The 17,008-nt window shown below is 47.8% G+C and overlaps 1 protein-coding gene across 9 annotated transcripts in view; it reads right to left on the bottom strand.

Moving 5' to 3' along the window:
• Nucleotides 1-17,008, bottom strand: part of ZFHX3 (zinc finger homeobox 3) — a 512,524-nt gene that overhangs the window by 203,886 nt on the left and 291,630 nt on the right. For 8 of the 9 annotated variants that reach the window (XM_090149525.1, XM_031615012.2, XM_090149530.1 and 5 more), the window contains one exon: nucleotides 12,088-12,172. The exons of the other annotated variant lie outside the window; for it this stretch is intronic. The gene's annotated coding sequence lies outside the window, so the exon portion shown is untranslated. The remainder of the gene's footprint in view (nucleotides 1-12,087; nucleotides 12,173-17,008) is intronic. 9 annotated transcript variants of the gene reach the window in all.

Here is a 17,008-nt window from a genome sequence, read left to right as displayed (position 1 = left end):
ATTTGAAGGTTCAGGCGAAGCACTGAATTTCTTTAGAAATGATCTGTGTCACTCTCCTAACAGTTTTCCCGTAAATAACTGACGGATCTTCACAATCTAACCTCTGAGTTGAAAAATCTGTAAGAAAAACCCCATCTCAATAAAAGGAAATGCAGCTTAAGCTCTTCAAGCCAGCGATAAAAAAAGCAGCAAGTCCCCGTCAGTTAAGATCAGTTAACAGATTGCTCGTAGTGCCTCTGCCCCAGTACAGACACCTCTTCCTTGTACGTAAAGATGGAGTTTTCAGTTCTGGAGAAGCACAAGGGTGCACACGAGGCGTGCCAGGATGGGGATGAGGAGGGAGAGGTGTGTGCAGACCTTCACCGACAAAGCTTCACACTGCACCAGGCCGTGGGATGCAGCAGAACGGTAAAGTCATTCATCACATGTATTTAAAGTTGAATTTGCCGATATTTTATGGTATTGGATTTTATTTCTATTAACATTTTATGCTGAAATTACAGAATGATTCGTGAGTACTGAATTTTTGATTGCTTTTACACTTGCTGGGACACTATTAACGTTGATTTACGTTAATAGCACTGTAAGAAGATATTAACAATGAAATTTCCAAAAGCACTTAGCATCCCATAATTGGAGTTAAATGACAAAAAAAATGAGGTGATAGTAAAGCAGAGAGAGAGACGGAATTTTTGACAATACTCCCTCTAAACCGCAATTTTCAGGAACAATCCACGCAGGACAATCTTATGAAAGGGTAAAGTCACCTACCAAGGAAGAGAGCACCTCCCTTACTGACTAAGCAACGCAACAGCAAATGGAGATGTAGGTCAGGTCCCACCTCACTCGGGCACTGGAGATGAACTCAGGAGAACGACACCGACGTTACATCTTCACACCAGATGGGTGCCACCGCGCCAAGTCTGCAGAGCACTTTTCTGGGCTGGAATCTAGGAAACAGCAGTGGGCGGCTGACAGGGGAACGGCACTAAGCAGAGCATCAATCAGCCACGTTCCATCACCAAGGCTCAGAGCACGACGTCTCTCAAGAGAAGGATAAGCAAAAGCAGAAGGGAAACAGAGAGAGGTGGGACAGCGAGCAGCAGAAGGAAAGTCTCCTCAACTGCTACACTGATCTCAGAACCCTGAGAGAACGCATCCGGAGAACAGAGGCATGCCCCCAGTACAGCCAGCCCTGCCCCAGCGGGGGGCTTTCACTGCCATTGCTGTGCACACAGCCCTGCGCTCGGCCGGCGGCGGAGGTGGCAGCGGAGCCCTATGGGTGCAGGGAGGGGCGGCCGAAGGACAGACGGCTCTCACTCCACACTTTGGATTTCCTTTCATCTCAAACAATGCTACGACACCCTTTTTTTTGGTTTAATTTTTCGTAAACAGAATTTCCAAAGATTCCACTTTGATATCATTTGTGTATTGTTTTAAAATCTTCTCCTTCCATTAAAAAAGCATCAAAGTGTCTTTTGTTAAAAAGTGCTACAATGCACTCTGCTTCCAACACCTGCAGTTAAACTGCTCATTTAGTCAAAGCACATGTAGGGCAATGTGGCAAACTACATGAAAACTTGCAACAAAAGTAAACTTGAAACAAAAATATTAAAATAGACGAGAAGAACAAAACAAACACTTGATCTGTTTTAAGCAAATCTGGAAAAATGCAGAGCATCTTTTGTTTAAGTGACAATGTAGTGAGGGGGTGAAGATAGTAACACATTTTCAGCCAGTTTTAATCAAGAAAATACCTACAAAAATGTTACTCTGGACGGAGACCACTGTGCAGATTTACTCCAACCAGGAAGAAGGCTTTGTCAGAGTTTTGCTAAAAAGAAATCAGACCAGCAACATTTTATGGTCTGTTAAATGTGGAGAAAAATCACATCAGGAGCCAAACCGCACAGCAGAGTAATGCAAAGTGCTGGCTAACCTTAGGAGGCAAACATGGAGCGACAGCAGCTGACCAAAGCGATGACGCATTGGGAATGTCATTCAGAAATGACAAAAGTCAAGGAAATCTGAAACAGGATCAAACTCAGCTCCATTTCAGAACTACGGACTTACTGGTTTTATGCTCAGAGGGAATGCTGGGATTTTGCAGCCTAATGACCTCATTCCAAAATTTAGGTCTGAAGCTTCTATTACAACTTTTTTTTTTTTTTTTTCCCCAAGAACAAATGATACATAAAGAAAAACGTTACTCTTCAAGAAAAGACCTCAGCTGACTGCTGGTGGGGGTGTAAGCTGGCTAACCACCCCCTCCTGAATGGGAACAAACCCGTACCTGCCTGGATTTGCGCAGCGCCAGGTTCCAGCCGTCAGTATGAGGTACCAGCTGAGTAACAAGGGCTTTGGTCTGACAACAGACAATACATGTATTGGTCAGGGAATGCAGGATTTACTGTTATACTAAAGAAAAAGATGTTTCTGTTTTGAAAAATTAGGAAGGATGTCCCTTTGCTAGAAAAGTAACTATTTCATTCATAGAGCTCTATTTGGGCTATATCTATCGTCTCCCACTTAAAAACAAAATAAGACAAACAAACCAACCACTCCCACACAGTTCTACCAGCAGGAGCCATCTTTGATGATCTGTCAGCCGACCAAGGAAACAGACCAAAAGGAGCTGAGGTGCTACTAAGTTTAATATGCATCCTGCTTTCTCTAAAATCCCAACTACTCGTGCGTTCACAAGGTGCATAAATGCACAGAAACGGCAAACTTTAGTGGCACCAGCTGATGCATGTGCTCAGAATGGAGCAGTGGGCAGGCAGCTCAGCTGAGTTGTGCATTGGAGTGTGGCTGGAACAAGACATCAGGTCTGGCATGGTGCAGTGTCACTGTCAGGAGGCTGTGACAGACACACGGCCAAAGCAGCAGCGGAGCAGACTATAAATGGACGTTGAGTACTACATAAGTAGCTGATACACAAATGGACAGCCAGGTGACAGTGCCGGGGAAACAAACAGAGGGGTGCCAAAGCTCAGAGCCACACAGAACCACGCAACCAGACAACGGCGGGCAGACACGAACACACAAAGTGCTCCTGCTCCCTTTGTTCTCCCAGATGCTCTCTTCCTGCTGCTCCCACCCTCTGCAGTGGAATGGGCTGGAGGGAATCCATAGGGATTGTCCCATAAGGATGGGACAACAGCTCCAGAAAAGTGGTATTTCTGGAGCAGAAGTAACAAAAAAGGTGGAGCAGGTGCTGGTGAGGCACAGTGAGCAGGGACGTTCCCTGTGCACACACATCCACCTTTGCAGACTGTGCCCTCCCAGCACACAGTACCTCTGCTGCTGCCTACGGCCTGCAAAGCTATTACAGCCCTCCTTGCTTTGCTCAGTCTCTGCTCCGCAGCATACAACGGAGACATCATGACCAGTTTCTCATGATGGACACGGCGCAGGGTTTGCAGCCGCCCCACCTGCCTCACTCAGACCTGGGGTGCACAGAGCTGCGGCCCTCAGTGGAGCTGAGCTGCAGGGTCTGCTCTCAACTCCTGCATTTGTGCGTATCGTCCTCTGCAAACCTGCTCTCAAAGGCCCAGAGCCGTAATTAATCCGTGTCACAGCAAAGATGTAGTGTCGGTAGAATTTATGACCGGCTCTGAGCCACCGTGATGAGAAGGGGCACCTTAGCCCCTTGTGATATAAATGCCTCTGCTAATTGGACTGCAGGAGCTAATCAGAAGCGGGAGAGAGAACAAGCGCCATCGGCCTCCCGGCGGCTGCTGCAGGCTGATAACAGCAGCGGCGCTGCAGGGAAGGACGGCAGGGCTCCGCCGCCATGGCTATGGCAGGGGTCAGCAATGGGCGGCCCCATGATGGTGGCACTGGGCTGTTCGGATGCTCTGCTCCACTGGCAGCAGCCTGAGGGTCTGAGCAGCACCCTTTGCACCGCCAGCCTCCCCAGTAGAAAGGGCCAAGTACTAAGTGGTCCCACAACTGTGTCCTCCGCCACCTCCAGCACGTGCCCTTCCCTGTAACCACAGGAAAGCCGAGGAGGGAGGGACGATGCTGGACGAGCTGTGGCTGCCTGCTGGCAGGGGCAGGGCTCTGTGGCCATGCAGGCCGGCCCGAAGGCAGCAGAGGGGCCGCGCTGCTCCTGGGCCCCGGCTGCAGTCCCAGGCCCCAACCCTCGCCACCTCAGCCTCGCCTCACATGCAGAGCGGGGCCCTGGCTGGAGGGCTTCAGCCCCGCTCCGTACCCGCACCAGCATGGAACAGCACCTGCAAGAGAACGCTCCACACAGCCTAACGCTTTTCCACATTTAAGCATTTTCAGCCTTCTCCAAGTCCTTCTCATGGCCCCTTATTTTCCTTTCGACCTCTCTTTCTTTCAAACGTGTTAATTTGAAAGCAAATCCCAGAAACGATGGCCAGAGACAGCGATTCCTCCTCACGTAAACACTTTTCCATCTTTTTAAATCTTTCAGGAGACGCAACAGAAAATAACCCTTGTATTTATGCAAATTCTGAAGTGGCGTGTGATGATGGAAACAAAACAGAGCTGGACCGCAGCCAAGGCATGGCACTGGCGGGGCCTCTCAGCTGCTCGCCTCCCGATTCTTCGGAGGAAGCAGCTGTAGAGAAATGAAAATACAGAAGCCCCCGCGCCCGCCCGCCCGCGCATGCATTCCAGCACCCGTCACCTCGGAGGCGGCAGGACGCGGGCTCTGGACCCGGCTCTGCAGCAGCCGCTGCCCGGAACACCCTGTCGTCCCCCACAAGCCTCCCTGTCCCGCGCTCCCGATTCCCCTTTCAGGAATTTACAAACATTTTCCGCAGATCAATATCTGTATTGATTATTCATTGTGTGCGAGTCGTGTGTCTTTGGTGATCCAACCTGGCAGAGTGAGCAGCCAAAGGCTGCTGCAGTTGCACACAAAAAAATCCACAGAAGGCGAGAGGGACCCAGACCTCGCCGGGCTTACCGCTGCCAGCCACGGAGACGGATGGAGAGGAAGGAAGAAAGAAAATGGGGAAGGCGGAAGGAGGAATGAGGGAATGAGGGAGCTGAGGAGAGGAAGCAAGAGCAGGAAAACAAAGTCACCGGTGGAGAACTGATGCTGGAGCATGCTGGCAGCCTGGAGAAATTTCCAGCCTTGTGCTCGCCGTTCTGCACGCAGATGTGGTGGACTTATTGCTCTGGGAGCGAAAAGTGACTCACAGTTTTGGTATCTGCTACGTAAGAGCATTGGGGGGATTCCTTGGCTGGCTGACAGAAAAGGAAGAAAGCAGCAGCAGAGGTAAAAAACGATTCCTTCCTCCTGCCTTCCTGGGAACGCGGCTCATCCGGGCTGGCTAAAGCAGCTCCCTGCTCTCTTATGATATGCAAAAGGAGAATAATTAAAAGCGCCAGCATCACTTGCAAAGTGAGTAAACACAAAGCCTTTCAAAACATGCTCTTCAGCTAATGAGAAGCTGTAATTTCTTATACTTAAAGGCAAAAAAGACACTGATGAGACTCAGTGGAGTGTGTGTGCATGCGCGTCTGCCTGTGTGTGCATGTGTTTGCAGATACGAGAGAATCGGTTAATTGTTGATGATGTTTAGAAAAGGGATTATGAGAAAAGACACTGAAATGATGACAGGAAACATCCTGGATCAGAGCCAAAGAAATAAAATAATCAAGGACAATCATGCCTGCAGCTCCGGAAAGCGCTGACTGCTCTGCCAGGGACTCGGAAGGAATTTCCCCGTGCTGCTGAGCTGCAGCTGGAATATGTGCTTGGCACCAGGAGGGAGAACTGCAAAAAGCAGTTTGCTTAGAGCATGAAACAACAGAAAGCAGAACTATGGAGATGTGCTATAATTCAGGGGTTAAACAGCTTTGTCTGCTTCTGTATCGGAGAATCATTTTTAGCCACATCTGACCTGGTCTCTGAAAATGCAACTTCCAAAGCCTTCCGAAAGCAAGCAGAAGCTAATGATTCTCCATATGCCTCTCCAGAACTGCTGTGACATTACAAAAACAAAGAAAAGGCAGCTCGAGGAATGAAGTTCTCTTGTGGCTGCAGGATTTGCTGGACCTTACCATGTGAACTGACACTGGAAACAATTCCTTCCTTAATTCTGGAAATTGGAAACCACTTGCACCAGGTGGGGGATTGCAACTCCGTGCCTCGAAGGCTCACAGGAAAAGCAACAATCATCTGCAATAACAGGAGCAAGCTTTACTTCCCACCTGGGCATCTGATTGCTGCCCTAAACGAATGGATTGTAACGTTTTCTTTCTCTCGGGCTGAGGTAGGGTGGGGAGAGAGGACAGAGGGAATTTTAAGCCTTCTGGTGACTGTTACGTTGTACGCGAGCTACAGACATGCCATCCCTTTGCTCTGGATGTTAAACTTCGTCTTGCTTTATTACCGAATTTTGGCGAATTACGGTCTGGGCTTCTCCAGCAGCAGAAACACATGATCTATTAAAGTGGGAATCTTTGGGGACAAGGAGGCAGAGAAATGAGCCAATCATACATGACTTTTCCACATTTCCTAATTTTCAGCATCTGCAGGAAGCTTTTTGGATGGTATGTATGCGTGTGCACCAGGGAGGGCAGGAGGGGAAGAGAGGGAAGAGATGTGCCAGAGGGAGAGAGCGCATGGCAGCAGAGCCACTGGGTTTGGGTGTGTGTGCGATCGCTGCAGCACGGTCGGGGCTCCAGGCAGCCACCCCTTCCCGGCGCCGCGCTCTGCGCAGACCTGATCTGAATGTTAAATGCGAGAGGCTGGATTAGCATACTAAGCAAGCCATGTCAACCCCAGGCAATCAGCAAATGGCCATCTCCTCACTGCCACCGGTGCAGTGCGGTGGAGCCTGCCAGAGCTGTAACTGTGTCCTTTGTCAGATCGCCTGCTATGTCTGCATTTGCCTTTTGTTTTCCAATCAGACTCCATGAACAAGAACGAAAGGCAGAGATGCAAAACCTATAATGAAAACAAATGGTACATTTAAACGATGTTAAGGCTGAAAGGTGAGGTCTTGAGGCACTGGGGCCAGAAGAGACGAAAATCCTTGCAGGCTGCAGAACGCCCGGAAACACGCAGCGTCCCTCCAGCGCCAGGGCTCACGTGAGAGCGCTCCGTGCCGGCGGTCTGTGACAGGGTGCTGCAGCGTTGGCTGTGCAGAGATTCAAAGAGATGCCAGTAATTGGCCAGAAGAGAAGCCTTAATTGTTCCTGCTCTGGCTGCTGTTAATGTTATAATTACTACTATGGCTACTAATGAACTTTAATTAGAAAAAAGCCTCAGTGCCTGTAAGCATAAACTTCTAAAATCCTTTGAGTCCCCTTCCAGCGTCCCTCACGCCTGTGAGCAGGGCTGGCTGTGCTGTGGGGCCGTGGGTGTGGGATGGGGCAGTGGGTGCTCACACGGCTTCCCCTGGCACAGCACTGGTTACACAAACAGCAGTACAAATGCTGAGCTGTCACACGGTTCTGGAGAATAAAGCGATTTAACCCAAGCATGGCCTTTTTAGCAGCATCTATCAAACAAGGGAAGTTTTGAAACAACCTCTACTGCATGATATGTCTGTTTGGTTTTTTTTTAGGGTATATGTGGGTGCGTTCCACGCCACAAAGGCATATGTCAGCAGGATTTTTACGCGAATATGAATGCAGAAAGGAGGAGTCTGTGATCAAGCCCAGATCTCCCCGGGTAGTGTGAGCACACGTCAGCTTGAGCCTTACTGCTCGCTGCTCTGGAAGGTCAGGAATTCAGGCCCAGAGACACTCTCCCTGTTGCTCACCTCTAACTGTAGGAACCCAATCCCGGCACCACTGAAAACGTGCTGCAGCCACAGGAATTTCCTGAGCTCTGGAAACCTGTGCAATACATACTACTGGAAAGCAGGAATGTTAACAGGGAGAAAGGAAAATGTATTTCAGACTCCGTTGTCATTTTTCCCATATTCTTAGTGTAGGCTGGATGATACAGGCAAAGCCTCTTAGGCTGTGTGGCTAACAAGCTATCTCCACTAATTTCAGTGGAGTCATGCTGGTTTACATCAGTCAAGAGCCCACAGCCAGAATGTTTTGAAGACAGACAACTTAAAGATGTTATCTGTTGAAGAAGTTGAAAGAAAACCCCTCATTACCTGCCACATGCCTGTTATCTCCCAGTAAGGGAAACAATAGGAGAATCAGCTACTGTCTAAGGAAACCTCCATAATTTATGCATGGTAGGGACATCAATGTAGTTTTATCTGCATTGACAAGTAGAAAAACACATTGAAACCATTAAGTATCTTCAAAATTTATCCTCACGCACAGGCAAATCCTTACAATTAAACTTTTAAGTGTAAAAACTGCAAACAGTGATGAAATGCTTGCTGCTTACCATGGGTCCTACTACTGGACTACTTATGTTGTGGGACCAGAGAGTTTTGGAGCCACTGGAATAAAATCCGACTTTCACTGTAGTTTCCGAAAGAGCCTCTGTGCCAGTTAAAGAGCATTCTGGGAGATCCTATGAGAACTACCTGTCATATGCTAGCACATCACCCAGATGACGAGCCGCAAGTATGTTCCCACACTATTTTCAGTATTGAAATAAAATACAGGGAAAGCTACCATAAAAAACACATTACAGTCTTCTGCCAGCAGATCAAGACATACTTAAACTGAAGAACAATCCTCAGAAAATATTAGTAAATAGACAGGATATGGCTTTGGGGAGCAGGATCTTATTTGCGACGTTCCCTAAGGATGTTTCTCGCACGCCCCATGACAGAGCCAACTGTAGGCCAAACATGCCAAGCCCAGAAACAAACAAGGATTTTCCAACCCTCTTCTTGCCGTCAGTAAAACCCACAATGTGCTTCACTGCCTGATTGCAAAACAGAACTCCCTCACTTGAAGAGAAAGCTGCAGCACAGACGTTTTTGCCCTCTGATATGGAAGCATGAATTTCTCTGGATGCAGCGGTTGCCATGGCCACGAACCAAACGAGCCCAGCCGCGGTGAAGCGCTGCCGGGCAGCACCTGTCCCCTCTGTGGGCGGGGGATGCTGTTTGTGCTCTGATTTTCCCAGGATGCCCAACAAGAAGTGCTCTGAGCACACCGGGAGCGGTGCCCAGCAGCAACACCGCGTGCTCAGAGCGGGACCTGACAGGCCCGCCCTGGGCTGAGCAGTGCCCTGGGAAGCAGAAGGACTCCTGCCAAGCCCTGCTCTGAGGCCAGGCTCCCTGTTGCCCCCTGGGATGCGGGAGGTGATGCCAGAAGGCACGAACCACAAGACCTGTGTCCACTGAAATGCGGCAGTGCTCCTCGCTCCTTGCTCCTCCACTTCTTAGCGCTCACTGAAGAACAGGTGGTCAATAAACAGATAAATGCAATAGTAATAATTAAGTCTATGACAAATAACGACAAATAGAGCAGCAACATAAACAATAGCAGTCTTCTCATCACTGTACATTGAAATCAAAGCCTTCAGTTCCAAGACCAAGGCTCTATCAGATCCAAAAAGAAAAATAACAACAACACGCAGAAGTGAAGGTCACAAATGCTTACTGAACTCAGATACGGCCTGGTCTTCACAGAACCAACACTGCTGGTTTTCCTGAAGCTGGTCAAGGATTTGGGCCTTTTCTTGTGGCAAGCGAGCCTTCAAATCTCTCAGCATTTGCCCAAATAAAGCTGTACCTGCCTGTGCCAACCAGTTCTACAATTTTAAAGCATTACAATTCATCTAAACAAAAGCCAGTTCTTGCCCAGATGTTTAGAAATACTTTTTGTCCCTCAATGCTTTCTCTTTCCCAAACTCCAGCCCAACTGTTAAGTGTTACTGGAGCTCAGAAATATCTCCTACTAACAGAAATTACTACATTGGTATCATCCTTAATGCAGCATTGTTTCACTTAAACTGAAAACACATCTGAGAAGGACAGTCACATTTTGAGAATGAAAGTTTGTAAAAAGTAAAGCTAAAAAACAGTGAATGAGATGAAAATGGATACGTGTCCTGGCTCCCAGCAACTGTCCTACTTCTACACATATGCCCTACAAATTACTTGGATACAATATTCTGATCACCAGTAACACCACAGGCACAGCTACCTGCTCACCGTGTGTGCACACCCACTGCCATAAACTAAACAGGCTTCTTTTTTCCCATCGCAGTGAGGAATTGCCCACCTAATCCCTTACGGCTTGTTTCTCACCATTTCTGTTTACAGACACTCAAACCAAACACGCACAAAGTGTCCCGGCCTGGTCACAGCTTTCCTCAGTCTGCTCCACTCATACACCGCCCTTCTGTCTCGCCCTCTCACAACTCAACCTTCCCATGTGCCAGGGCTGTGGGTCCCTCCGCACTTTCCTGCTTCCTCTGCCGCAGTCATTAATGAAAACTGTAATAGATGGGTCCCCAAATTTATTCCATTTGTAGATGTTTTTAAAGAATACAACAATTTGCAATACAACAAAATTAGTAATGACATGATAGCACATAAGTGGCACAAAAAGTCACGCAGCGTAATCTCCCTGAAATGTTTGAAACATTCTGCATTTCAGCCTCTTTTAATCTTTCTCTTCCATCCCTCACCTTCAGCCCGCTTGTCTGTACCTTCTCTGTTTCATCAATCTTTCCTTCTCATTCTCAGATCAAAGTCGAGAACATTCATTCAAGCTCAAGGAAGGTGGGTTTGCAGCGTTAATATTCCTCACTCAAATCTCTGGATTCAGTTTACAAAATCTGAAGACCATCATACACCACACACAAAAGATACAAACGTTTGAAAAGGTTCCTGACTAAATAGGAAAAAGTAGATGCTTTACTTGGGATCTTCTGAGTAAGGACACAAAGAGAACACACTTTGTGTTTGTCTTTGCCCATCACAGAATTTCCCAGGGCTTCAGTTTAATTTGTAAAGCTGATGATTCTCAAGAAATTGAAGCGTGCACTTATGTTGTAAACAAAATACTTCAGGTAAAAACATATGAAGAAAGCAAGAGAGGAAGCTTCCATAAGGGATAAAAAAATAAATCAAGAAAAGAACCCAAACCCAAACTTATACCTTTCATTTCTCAATCTAGACAGAAGATATTGATAGGTGTTGTGTGAATCCTACCATTAACCTTCCCATTGCTATCAATACTACACAAACACAGCTTTGGTATTATAGAGTATCCCAGCTTTTATGAATGACTCTACAATTATTCAAGACACACAGATAAATTAAAATCAGGTAATTCACAGACCCATTTGGACAATGGGTATATCTTCATTGCCAAATGTAATGGGGAGAGTAGAGAGAGACTTCCAGACTAGACAGAGGAGAAGGCTGGTTTTTAACTCTGTTTCTTCTGCCAGCACATCATTTACTGTAAGTGTTGGAAACTGGATACTTAAGATCTGAAACAGATCACTGGAATATGATTTACTTCCAGCAATCCACACGCAATATGAAACAAGCCAGAAATCTTATTTTCTCATCTTTCCTTATGCCTGTTTGATTAGAGCAGAAATTCAAGGGACAACTTTCTTGCTAAGATTATGCCAAGGACACTGATCATTTGGCCTGTCCTCTAATGACAAAAACTAAGAGTTAGGGCTGAGACAAATAATTAAGCAATGGAGTCCCTAAGGTAACTGACTAGCCCACACAGAGCTATAACCTGACAAGGCATTGGCTTGAAGACACCTAGAAAAAAAATAGCACATTATGAATGGTCTTATTCAAAAAACACCTTTTCATTCGCCTCACTACATGGAAAACGAGAGGAGCTAAGACTACCACCCAGCAAACCATGTGCTAGGAAATACCTCATGCAGATGGCATTTATCAAAAAACAGTCATTTAAGAAATGACTGCTGTTTAAGAAATAGAGCCATTTAAGAAAGAGCAAGCAAATATTGCTGCTTACCAGAATGGCAGAGGATAAAAGACACAAAGAACTCTAAAATCTGTTTGAGACAGCAGCATGGTTGTATTACATGTAATCACATCTCTTTTAATCCACGTTATTTACATTACATTTTCCAGGAGGGCTACCAACACAACACTCACTTCTTCAAGGCTTAAGAAAATGAGGTCATAGAAGATCTCCCTCCCTCAACATGGAAATGCGAAGATAACGTACCAAGATCCAGCACCAAGCAGTGGGGATGGAGCGATGGTTCTTACTCAGCCTGGAAATATTTGGTACAAATTCTCCAGATCAGCGCCTGCCAACAAAAGAATATGAAGCACATGAGGAATCCAGAAGACTTTGAATATCACACAAAAGAATCAAAACTCTGATCGTAGTTAAGAGTAAATAATAATCTTAATTTGTGGCCAGCTCAAATTCAGTCAACATTCCCAAACGCTCCAACTCTTGCAACTGCAAGCTGACATACAGCACATTTATATGATAGGTCCATTTTGCTACAGAGCTGCACTTCCCAGTGCATTCTCCAGCTGTCTGCCTTCACACATAAAAGACTGCACCAGCTTCACACAGGTGACTTTGCCGGTGAACAACCTGCAAGCTTATCAGTGTCACGGCCTCACTGACATTGTCTATCAGCAAAGGCAGAAGTTCTGCAGTCTCACTTTTCTGCTTAACCACTGCAGCCCAGCACTACTTCCATGTAATAAGCAGGGGAGTGGATGCACAAGGCACAAAAACAAATACAATGGAAAGTTAGAACACAGACAGAAGGAAGATACTGGAAATAAAAGTTACTTTCAGAAAAATGGATGTTTGTGGTTTCCAAACAATGAAAACGGAACAGGACGTAAATCTAGCAAGTGAAATGCAAAACCATGATAAGGCAAGCCAAGGATCCTGAAGAACAATTGCTACAGTTAGAAGAGCTAATAAAAACTTCCCAAACACAAAAGCAGGAAGCCTGTCAGTCACCCAGCATAGCTGATGGATGATCAAGGCGCAAAGGGAGGAATTAAGAAAGATAAGGACACAGCAGCAAAATTAAATTAATTCTTTGCACTGATGTTCGCTATGGAGGAGGTTGGGAAGGATGGCACACCAGAGTGACACATCACCAAAAGCAGACAGTCCTCCCGCAAGAGTTTCAAAACAGCTCAAATGTGAAACCGCCGAATTTTCTTTCGTTCTTTTTACCAGAGAACTGGAAGCTGACAAATCTTTAAAATGAGTCTTAGGACCAAGCACTGGGACTGTAGAACAGAAGAATCAGATTGTCAGAAGGGGCAAATTAGTAGGAAACAGTGGTGCCTGAATCAGCACACGGGTACACACAGTGTTCTGGGGGAGCCCCCAAGCTGAGGCTCCTGCACACAGATGCACGTCCTCCCAGAGAGCTGCACTCAGACAGGATTTGGTCGGACACCATGGAGGCAGATCTTCTATAAGCTTTTCTACCACTAAATGTTCTTAAGGAAACTAAACTGTCATGGAGCACGGGATTAATGTTCCTGAAAATTCCTGCTAAAAAGATAGGGAAAAAAGGGAACGAACAAAGCATAGCAAGGGAGAGAACAGAAGATTCTGCACTGTTCCAGCATACCATAAATACACCAGAAACAGAAGACAGTGAGGTGGAACACAGATAATGCAGCTAACACACAGTTTTTCAGAAAAGTCACATTTAAAACTGTCAGAGAACAGCTCCTAAAAAACTCCCAGAAATCACTGACTGGGAGATAAGATGCAGGCACGCAGCCCTCATTAAACAGGAACCTGATTCCCAGTCCAAGGAAAGCTTTCACTTGCTGCAGTAAAGGAGATGGGTCAGGGAACAGCAATACTGGCATCACTGGGGTCAAGGGAGAGGGAAGGTTAAGCCCTACGCCTGCACATCTGTTTTTCTGCACACAGAACAGCATCCCCAACCCTTAGGGGACCCTTTGAGGAACAGCAGAGAAAGAAAAAGCTCAGACTTCTCATTTGGGCCATATAACAGGATTAATTACTGAGACTCTGGCAGGTATGCGGAGGATAGATCCCCTCAGTCACTGCCACCGTGCTGGAGATGAGAGAACAGCCCCATCGCTGCCTCCAGATTAGTTACAGGAGAATACATCACTCCGTCCTCTGGCAGATAGATGAAAGAAGCAGCGTTCCTTTCCCTGCAGGCTCTGCCACACATAGGAGAACCCCCCCTTCTATGGCTGGCGGCAGGGCAGGCAGCACAGCCTTCCTGCCTACGGGAATCACCCCCTGGAGCGGGATGCCAGTAGCAGAAACCCCTCAGCAGCCCGGGGTGCTCCGAGCAGGTGGGGCTGGGCCAGTGCTGGGCGGCCCTGGGGCCTCCTGCATGCTCTGGGAGACACAGCAGGGGCACACGGGGAGGCGGCCCTGGCCCCCCCAACCCCACACATACACACACAGCTGTGGGTTTGCAGGAAGGGGCTCCGGTGGGACCGGGGCTGCTCCCTGCACACGCAGCTGCCCACTGCCGCCCTGAGTTCGGGCTGCACGCAGGAGCTCGTGCCCAGCCCCGATGTGACACGGGCCAGGCTCCAGGCCCAGGCCTCTCGCCACGCGGCACGGAGCAGCGGGCGGATGGCGGTTGCCTGGGCACCTGCCCGGGGCCGGCAGCAATGCGGGCAGCCCCCGCTCCGTGCGGGTTCGGCTCCGGCAGCGCCTGCTCACGCTTTGTCCCGCCGCGTGCCCACACACTGGGCTGCTTGTGTTCGGCTGATGGCAATTAGCAGCGTGCTAAGCGCCGCGTGCCCCGCGCTAATTCGTGCAGACGGGCATGTCGAACCCTGCCAAGAGTCACAGCCAGCCACGGGCCGCGCGAGCCCCGAGGCTCCCAGCACTGGCAGGCCCCGTGCGGTGCCCAGCGGCAGGCAGACGTGCGGCCCGTCTGTGAGTCGCTACCCCTCCTGGCCTGCGGAGCCCAACCAAAACATTACGGAAAATTCACTAAATGGAGGGTGCTGAAAGGAGAGGAGCTCAGCATGCTGCAGGAACAGAGCGGGGAGTGGCCCCCGGCTGTGCCCCAGGGCGAGGGGTGCACTGCACTGCACAGCTCTGCCCGCGCCGCGACAGACGGCAACTGCTGGAGGAAAGCCACCCACCAGTGCATCTCAACAGGACATCTAATTATTACACCTAATTATGACAAGGCTGAGAGCTGCGGGTGCTCAGTCTGGAGAGAAGCTCTGGGAGGCCTCGCTGCGGCCCGTCAGTGCCTGAAGGGGCTGAACCCTAGTGGAAGAAGGCATAGGGTAAGGATGAGTGGTGTGTGGGCTTTAAGGTCCCTTCCAACACAAACCATATTGCAGTTCTCTGATTTCTAATTCCAGTTTGCAGCTCTTACTGTGCCCAGCCAACGGGGCCTGGCCCAGGGGGTGGGCTGGGTGTGCAGCTGACAGTGGGCATTTGATCTGTAATTGTTTTTCAATGATTGTATCTTTCCCGTGTTATTGCTTTACAAGACTAGGTTTTGTACAATATTGAAAATCAATGAAAATGCATGAAAAAATGTTTTTCCTCCACTTCAGAGCCTCAATAGCCTTGTTTGGATGCCAGCACTGCTGCTGTACACCTGCACCCCCCCAGCTGCAGGTTACCTGCTCCCACTCAGCCCAGCCCAGCGCTTCTTTCTTGTTTCCTTAGGTACACAAAAACCCAGGTAGAACAAAGGTGGGAGGAAAATACCAAACCATTACTAGTGACTATCAGCTCCAGATTAGGATTGGGATATAGATGCTATATGAGGTAAAGAGCATGATGAGCTGAGACTAGGGTAGCTACTTAAAGAGATTAAGGGATTCACTACAGTGTAATTGAAAGGACCAGCAGCCTCACTGCGGCCACTAATAGCTGAAGGAAAAGGAGCCCAGCACCAAGCACAGAACCAGCCGGGGTGGTGCAGTCGGGATGGGGACGCACTGGGCTGCACTGTGCAGCCACACACAGCCCTGCACAGCGTCCCACCAACCCCACCGCCCCAGGGCTCTGGGTGCACAGATGGGACACGGCTGATGATTGTGGGCTGGCAGCTGACCGCAAAGCTGGCCCTGAAGAACTGCCCTGTACTCAACTGAAGTACTCTTATTCCTGAAACTAAACTAAAAGACATTTGGTCTGATTAGACTATTTTGCTTGATGCAATAAATTATATAATTTCAGGCTGATTTTCAAGAAAAAGAAGAAAAAAAAAAAAGCAACAGAAAAAAGCATTTTTTCCTAATTTCGAAAAATGCTTTGTACAACTGTCAATTTACTGTAGTTTTACCAGCTGCTTAAAACTGTTTTTCTGAAACATCTGCAGGTATTTCTCAGGTCTCTATGAGATCAGGTACCCCCAGAGGCAGTGCAGCTCCCACCCATGGGGAGAACTGTCCTCCTGTGGAACAGAGGTTAACGGCCATCGGTGCTTCAGGACAGCTGTGTGAATGCCTGCCCAAGCTCAGGTGCACCACTGATGGAAGCCCTGCCCTGCAGGAGCTTTCTGCAGTGCAGCACTAACAGTCAGCACAGCTGTACCACTGTGCAAGTTTTGCCAAAGCCTCTCCTGGTATCAACCCACACACATCCTCCAGAGCTAACATAATTTTGTCACTTTGGACCACTGATAGGTCTGGCCACACAGTTTGCAATTCTTCAAGAATTAAAGTCTTATCTAAACATATCATTTAGCTTTCCTACGGTAAAATAACGACTTTTAAGTAACTCTGTAACATGTTCCATAATCTTTTCTCAAGTGCGTATTATCTTAATGTCACAGTCCCACTTGCCCTCCAACAGCCCAGTCAAAGCAACAGATATGAAGATAAACACAACTAGGAAGGATGGAGTGCCAGTGGCCCCTTTCCCAGCTCCACAACTTGTTTTTCCAAGCAGCCAGCTGCTCTGAAGACAGGCCATGCTAATTGTGGGACAGTTTGTGTGTTCTTACATGAAAATATTTTTCAGTCAAAGCAATACATAAATTATTTATTCATTTGTATTTGCGTTTAGATAGTTGAAAAATGTCCAAATTAACCGCTTTGAAAATTGTTCCAAAATTCCCCCCCGAGGCTATGACCTTGTGGCCAAGTTTAATCTCAACGCAAATTGAAAGAAGGGTTTTGAGTTAAAA

The sequence above is a fragment of the Phasianus colchicus genome, chromosome 13 (genome assembly GCF_987193195.1).
Source record: "Phasianus colchicus chromosome 13, bPhaCol1.hap1.1, whole genome shotgun sequence".
In the NCBI taxonomy this organism is placed as follows: domain Eukaryota; kingdom Metazoa; phylum Chordata; class Aves; order Galliformes; family Phasianidae; genus Phasianus; species Phasianus colchicus.
The sequence above is the reverse complement of the archived record's forward strand: the minus strand, read 5'-3'. Positions and strand labels throughout refer to the sequence as shown.